The following is an 8045-nucleotide window of genomic DNA, read 5'->3' as shown; positions in this document are numbered from 1 at the left end:
CAAGCGATTCTCCTGCCTCAGCCTCCCGAGTAGCTGTGATTACAGATGCCCACCACCACACCAGGCTAATCTTTGCATTTTTAGTAGAGACAGGTTTTCTCCATGTTAGCCAGGCTGGTCTCAAACTCCTGGCCTCAAGTGATCCACCCACCTCGGCCTCCCAAAGTGCTGGGATTACAGGTGTGAGCCACCATGCCCAGCCTATTTCTAATTATTTGTTGCCTATTGACTTTTTAATTCTTTTAATTTTTATCGTTTAATTATCTTTTAATTTTATCGTTTACAGTTCTTTATGGTTTTGTCCTTTTTTATTGTTTAAAAGCATCCCATATTTATTTCACTCATGTAAAATCATCTCATCGAGGAAGGTAAACGTTTTTGCTTTTTAATTTTTTCCTGCTCCCTGCATAGTCTGTTTTCTCTAGGTTTCTGTCTTTCATGTTAAAGGATTAATTTTTAGCAGTCCATTCATAATTAAGGACACACTAAAAAGCCAATTAGCAGCTCTGCATGCACGGGCAAGGAGGGTTCAGTAGTAGCTATCACTGTAACTGCCCATTTAACAAGAAACCCTTAAAATGTCAGAATCTGTAGTATTTTTGCCTTTGGCTAGACAGCTTCTCCAGAGAAAAATCCTCCAATCTGCTTAATGAGCTATAAGCTGATTGCCAGAATTCTGGGAGCCTAGTTGGAAGGAGGGAGCAAGAAGAATGAGGGTGGGCAGTCTCAGTCTTCCATATGTAGATTTGCACTTCATTTTCATTTTCAGAACGGTGCCTCAGCGCTCATTCTCTCTGCCTTTGTTTCTGAATTTGATGCTTCTCTACTTGAATTTCTCAAGAAAATAAGCTTCCTTTCTTGTTCGGAGGTAAGGGAGAGGTAGCCATCTGGCAGGGTCAGATATGGAAAGGAATCTGTGGTTTTAAGTCTTCCTTATGTTCTTTCAACAAGACTCTGTTATGAGCCCCTCTCACCTCCAGCTAGTTAACGCGACTGAAAGGTTCCGATTCCTGAACCTTTCAGAGTAAACTTTGTAAACTGGCATGCCTACTGGCATTTTCTCTGCAGGCTACTTTCCATTTTTCATTGGCTTCACATTTTTCAGTTTGTTGACATCACTAATTTGCTGGTTTCTTCTATCTTAGGTGGATTTAAAGCATGCTTATTTTTTGCACAAGTGTGCAATCCACAACATTTATCTAGAGGTCAAAATAGTTTTGAATTACCAAGTAATAACCCAAAGTAGCAGTCCTGACCCTTCGTGCCATCCAGTGTGGCTGCAGAGTTCTTACGTCTAAGGAAGGGAGGGAGGCTGAAAGGTTGGGCCTGGTTCACTCAAATTAGTAATTTTAAAACATTATCGTTTGTAAAGATATATAAGGAAGTGTAGATGACTGTTTTCTTTTTTAAGAGACAGTGTCTTGCTTCGTCACCCAGGCTGGAATGCAGTGGCATGATCACTGTAACCTCAACCGCCTGACTTCAAGTGATCCTTCCACCTTAGCCTCCCAAGTAGCTGGGACTATAGGCACGCACCATCATGCTGAAGTGAGAAGTGCTTGAAGCCAGGAGTTCAAGACCAGTCTGGACAGCATAGGGAGATCTGATGTTGTTTTTAAATTTTTTTTTTTTTGTAGAGATAGGCTCTCCCTGTGTTGTCCGGACTGGTCTTGAATTCCTGGCCTCAAGCGACTCTCACGTCAGCATCCCCAAGTGCTGGGATTACAGGCATTAGCCACCTCGCTCAGCCAATTTCTATAATCCTCCTATAATGGCAAACCAATATAAAAGTAAAAATTAAAAATTGCAACATCAGACAGAATTGCCCTTATGTAAAAAGAATGAAAGAGTAATTACAAATCAATAAAAAGATGAGCACCCAATAGAAAAATAAAGATGGCTAAAATATGTGAAAATAACATTTTTCACCTATAAGGTTAATAAAATTTAATAGGCCATTTCTTGAGTTGAGGGGTGCAATTTGGCAATTCTGTCAAAATGTGAAATGTGATTACTCTTTTCGACTGAGAAACTCCAGTTCAGGAAGTATCATGAGCACATAAATGGCTGCTTGAAAAGCTATATGATGGGTAAGCATAGGCAGAGAGTAACAACAAAAAAAAGAAAACTATAGAAAAATAAAACTAAGAAAAGCTGTATGGCAAAAACCCATCAGCATGGGATTGATGAAGTAAGTTACCATTCCATCTCACAGTGGGATACTCTGCAGCAATGAAAAAATGATAGTGGGGAGGTGATTTTCCTTTTGTTTAAACCTTTTTGACTGAATCTTTTCTAATAAGCATGTCTTACTTTTATCATCAGAAAAAGCAAGATTGCCATTTCATTTTATTCACTTAGAAGCAGTTTTGAATAGTAGTTGAGAGTATGACCTTGGGAACAAAATTGCCTGGGTTCAAGTCTGAGCACCACCTCCTTGTTAAACCTTCAACAAACTGCTTGATGTCTTTGCTCCTGTTTGCCTGTCATTAAAAGGAATATAATAACAACCTCATGAGGTTGCGGTAAGAATTAAATAAATTAATATACAAGATATTAATACTTGGAACCTACCTGGCTCAAAAAAGGCAGTTGATATGTATTAGCTATTATTATTTCATTTTGGAAACACAAAGATTATTTAATGATTTGTGTTTAGGCTGTATCAAAATGTCTCTGGCATCAAACAGCTGTTTTAAAATGCCAGCGGTCAATGGGAAAAAAACAAGAACCAAGTGACAGGTTTAAATATTGGAAAGGAAGAAACAACATGTAATTATTTGCAGATGATGCAATTGCCTACCTAAGAAAATCCAGGAGAATCAACTGAAAAATTATCAGGATGCGTAAGAAAATTCAGTAGAAGAATAAAAGAGACATATTTTGAATTCAATAGCCTTACGCTATACTAGCAATTACTAGTTAGAAAATAAAATGGAAAAAAAAAGATTCAATTCACAATAACAAAAAAATATAAAACCTCTAGAAGAAAGTTTCACAAGAAATGTATAAATGCACACAAAGAAAATCAAGGTGTTGGCTGCTTTCCGGAGGCTCTAGGGGAGAAGACATTTCCTTGTTCATTCAGCTTGTTGGCAGAATTCAGTTCCTGACAGTGACAGGACTGAATTTACCTGCTGGCTGTCAGCTGAGGACTGTTTCCAGTTTCTAGAAGCTGCCCACATTCCTTGGTTTGCAGCCCCCTTTTTCTACCTTCAAAGCCAGCAACAGCAGGCAGTTCTCCTCATGCTTTGAATCTCTCCTTCCATCTCCTCTTCTCTTAAAGAAGAGAAGAAAGTTTCTCACTTTTAAGCGTTCATATGATTAGATCAGGCCACCTAGATAACCCAGGAAACTTTCCCCATCTAAAGGTCGGTAACCCTTACTCACTTCTGCAGAGTCCCTTCTGTCATGAAGGTAACATATTTACAGGGGCTGAGGATTAGGATGTGGATATCTTTAGTGGGACATTATTTTGGGGGGCTGTTATTATAAGAGTTAAGAGTGTCTGCTTTGGAACCAAACCTCAGGGTTTAGAATCCTGGTTTCAACATCTAATGGCTGAGCAAGATTGAACAGCTTACTTTACATTTCCCCATCTTTATAATAATGGCCTCAGCCTCATCTGTCATAAGAATTACTTAACATGTATATTTAACAGGATGCCTAACATACAAGTGCTCAATAAATGTCAGCTATAATTATTAATAGTCAACTTAAACAAGGAACATTTTCTGATCTCAATTAGGTTTCACCTTGTTTCCAACCCAGGGCTGCAGCCTGTCGAGAGTTTTTAATCTTGATTCTGCGGTCTTCAGTATTGTAACTTCCTTCTAGATTGGTGTTATCTTCCCTTTGATAGCATGCTTGCTCCTTCATCTCAGTCACAAAGTCAGGCAGGGTCACCCTGTGGCTTTGGCACAAATGGAGGCAGTTCTCATCTGTGAGAACAACTTTACACAGAGACCACGACTACATGGGCAAGGTGCTGACAGGAAGGGGAAAGGAAATACAGAGTTCCCTGCCATTACAGAGTTCAGAGACAAATGACTGTTTTAACAAAAAAACAGAAAAAAATGGGGTCACTGCAGTGGTACCCAAGGCCTACTCTATGCCATTTAATTTGGGTTTAATTAACAAATAAGATAAATAAGAGAGATATTATCACTATTCTACAGATTAACAAAAAACTGAGGCTCACACCATCGTTAGGGCTTGTTCAGGCTCATATGGCTAATAAAGGGCAGCATAGGACGCAAATCCAGGATTTTTGACTTTGCTAAGTCCTATGCTTCCTCCCCTCGGCACCTTCTTTAGAAGGATATGGAAACCAAAATGGAAAACAGTTTCCTATGCTTATCTAAAACTGGAGTAGGGTCTGCCACTGGCAGACAGTTCTGTTTGTTTGCCACATCTGAGAATCTCAAAAACCCCAGAAAGTGGACAACTAAATGATGGAAAAAATCCTGGGGTGTTGATGAAAGAAGAGCTACTTAATTAGAGCCTCCCAAAGTGCTAGGATTACAGGAATATAATCCTAAAATGATATTAACTTTGCCTGCCTTTAGAATTTAGGAGGGTTTTTACTGATGTTATATGAATGAGGCAAGTCTTTTGTGTGTGTGTGTAATGAGAGCCAGGGTCTTGCTCTATTGTGTAGGCTGGAGTGAAGTGGTGCCATCACAGCTCACTGCAGCCTCAACCTCCTGAGCTCAAGCAATTCTCCTACCTCAGCCTCCCAAGCAGCTGGGATTACAGGCACACACCACCACACCCAGCTAATTTCTTTTGTAGAGATGGGGACTCACTGTGTTACCCAGGCTGGTCTCAAACTCCTGGGCTCAAGTGATCCTCCCACCTCAGCCTTCCAAAGTATAGGCAAGGTGTGAGCCACTGTGGCCGTCCAGCAAATCTACAAGAAAAAACAAAAGCCAGGTGCAGTAGCATTGTGTCTGTGGTTCCAGCTACTCCAGAGGCTACGGAAGAAGGATGGCTTGAGCCCAGGAGTTCAAGGATGCGGCACGCTATGATTTTACCTATGAATAACCAGTGCACTCCAGCCTGGGCAAAATAGGGAGATCCCATCTCTTAGAAAAAGCTGTCCAGGCAGATTGGGGTAATTTGAATTGTCAACTTGCTATTATTTTCTAGTACCTGAGCTAGACTTTTTAATCTATAAAATCCATTTGTATTGCAGAAAAACCACGGATTCACAATGGCAATGATTGGATTGTGGCAGTTGATATCTCCTATTGTGGTAGCATAGGGACTCTCTGGAATACCCTTATCTCTTCTAGAGATTTGTATTGAATGTCACCAAAAGTACTTTTCTACGTAGTATTTCATTATGAGATCAGTTGGTCCTCAGGTATTGTTGCTATTCCCGTTTTACACGAAAGGAATCTAATGTTTAACAGTCATCTTAAATGACTTGCTCCCAGTCACACAGCTCATTAGCGGCAGAGCTGGGATAAGCAGCCAGGTCTCACAAAGTCCTAACCCAGTGCTCTACTACACAATACTCTCTCAAAATTATTGGGAATTATTTTAGGCTCATCCAAAATGACCAGAATGTAATGAGTTATTTCTGTCCCTTCTTAACTCCACCACATTATCTTGGGCTACTTTATAAACTGTGCCTTAAATGAAAAATACTACTCTTTCCCGCAGGATAACCAGCAGCTGTCTGCCAGCACAAAGATACTTCTTCCAAGAATCTTTGGGAGCTGGCGAGATGTATACATGGTCAAATCAGGATTTCTAGTTGATAATAGTATGACCATAATCTAGACAGTAGACTACAATCCAAGTCTTCCCAGCAACGTCTTTCCTATTTAACCTGTTTTGGTTTTTTTGATATGGGGTCTTGCTCTGTTGCCCAGGCTGGAGAGCAGTGGTACGATCTTGGCTCACTGCAGCCTCGACCTCCTGGTCTCAAGCAATCCTCCCACCTCAGCTTCCCGAGTAGCTGGGACTATGAGCGTGCGCCACCACACCTGGCTATCTTTTGTAGAGACAGGGTCTCGCAATGTTGCCCAGACTGGTCTTGAACTCTTGGCTTTAAGTGATACTCCCACTTTGGCCTCCAAAAGTGCTGGGATTACAAGCATTGCAGCTGACCAATTCATTTTTTAAATGCCTATGATCACTCCCTCTCACCACTAGATGGCCAATGGCATAGTGAGACTTTCTTCTGACTATAAATGCTCTGTTCAGATTTTTCTCAAAGCCACATGACTGCAGGGGGAGTAATTATTGCGTCTCTTCCTCCCAAGTCTTTAGGATCTGGTATACTCCAGATTTCTTCAAGCTCAGAAAGGCCAGTCTTCGAAGAACACAGCTTTCGAGATATCCAAATCCAATACCTAGGTGTGCAAACACTGATTTCACTCCCTGCATCAAAGCAACCCATTGTATCTATATCCTGCCCCCACCCACCTTACCCATAACTTGACTAAGAGGAGGTAGTTGATGTCAATTGGGAATCCCATGGGATGGAACCACTGCTGCTTAACAACCATTTCCTCAGCTATCTTCCCATAGGCTGGGATACAAAGTTCCCAGTCCCACCTCTCTCTCTGACCTCTACCAGCTTTAAGGAGCCTCACATGAGCATTTTTCATGATGCAGGCAACTGGCAGGCAGTCTGATCCTTTCCTTTATTCACTAAGATTGTTGCTAAAATGCAAAGTTACTAGGTAACAAAAATAATATTAAATTAACTTGATCAATTTAAGAACCCTATATGGATAATTCAGGCAAGAATAAAACCTTTACTCAATAGCAGTTTTACCTATTTTATCCAAAGAACTTCAGCAGCCCCTTACCACACGTGTTAACTGCTGAGCCAGAAAAGAATCAGAAAAAGTATGGAACAGAACTGCATTCTTAACAAACCATGCCATGTAGCCTAACTTCTACATTATACAGATGAGGAACTAGACCTAGGAACAGGGTTGCCCAAGACCAAATAGTGACAGAAATTACTAAAATCCAGGCCTTGCCCCTCAGTCTCTGCCCTTTCCGCTGTACCCTGCCACATATTCTTCGTTGGAAGAGCATCATGACCCATTACACGGCCCTGAGCTCCATCCCATGTGTCCCACCTGGTGGCAAGTAGGTTAAGGATGGGACTCCATCTATTCCCTGTGCACTTTCAGTGTCTTGCTCTATAGTTTATAAACCATGTGGCCTTCATTCACACATAATGGCAATAATTTGCCAAAGCAGTCTTACCTTCCTCAGAAACATAAACAAACAAAAATAACAGGTTTTACTGATCCTGAGTCAAGTGTTTAAGAAGCAAAACTGCAGGGAGCAAAAGGTTATTACACAGCAGGAGGAGGTACAACAGGTGTGGAGCTATTTTAGTCTTTTTGGTCAAGTGGTGAAAATTTTGGCTCAAATACTAGTGCCTTGCTGAGAAATATTGTGGGATAAGTGATCATACTAGGTCTTTGTAGGACAAGCTTGAATTTGTATTGGCAACAGTCATATAAATATTACTTACCCTTGTAACAGTCTAGCAAGAAAACCTCTACCATGACTGAGGTGGCTGATACTGGCATCAGTCCTCTCAATTTTCTGTTAGGCAGAAAAATCTGAGGTTTTATTATGTATCATACAGGTGCATAAAACAACACGCATTAGCTATCTCATTTTACATTTTTTTTTCCAGAAGATTCCTAAAACCCTCTAAAGGATTTATAAATACATTGCACACATAATTTTTGTTTTTATGGATTTTTGTCTATATAAATCAGTCTCTTATTGAATTCCTCTTCAAGACTTTGAAGCAGCTATGTATATATGTTAGCATGTGTGCCAAAGTCTAAATGAAACTGGGTAAACTGGTTAAAATAGTCTCTTAATTTTTCAAGAAAATGTGAGTACATTCATGAATAGATCCTCCTGCAGGCTGAGACTCAGTGAGAGTAGCTCAAAATTAGTTAGGATAAAGTCTGTAAACTCAGCAACCAAAGCATTACTCAGGCTTAGGAACACAAGAGAAATTCTATTTTCTATTCATGGAATCATCCCCTCCC

Source organism: Pan paniscus, chromosome 12 (assembly GCF_029289425.2).
Source record: "Pan paniscus chromosome 12, NHGRI_mPanPan1-v2.0_pri, whole genome shotgun sequence".
NCBI classification, from domain to species: Eukaryota; Metazoa; Chordata; class Mammalia; order Primates; family Hominidae; genus Pan; species Pan paniscus.
Note: the sequence above shows the minus strand (reverse complement) of the source record.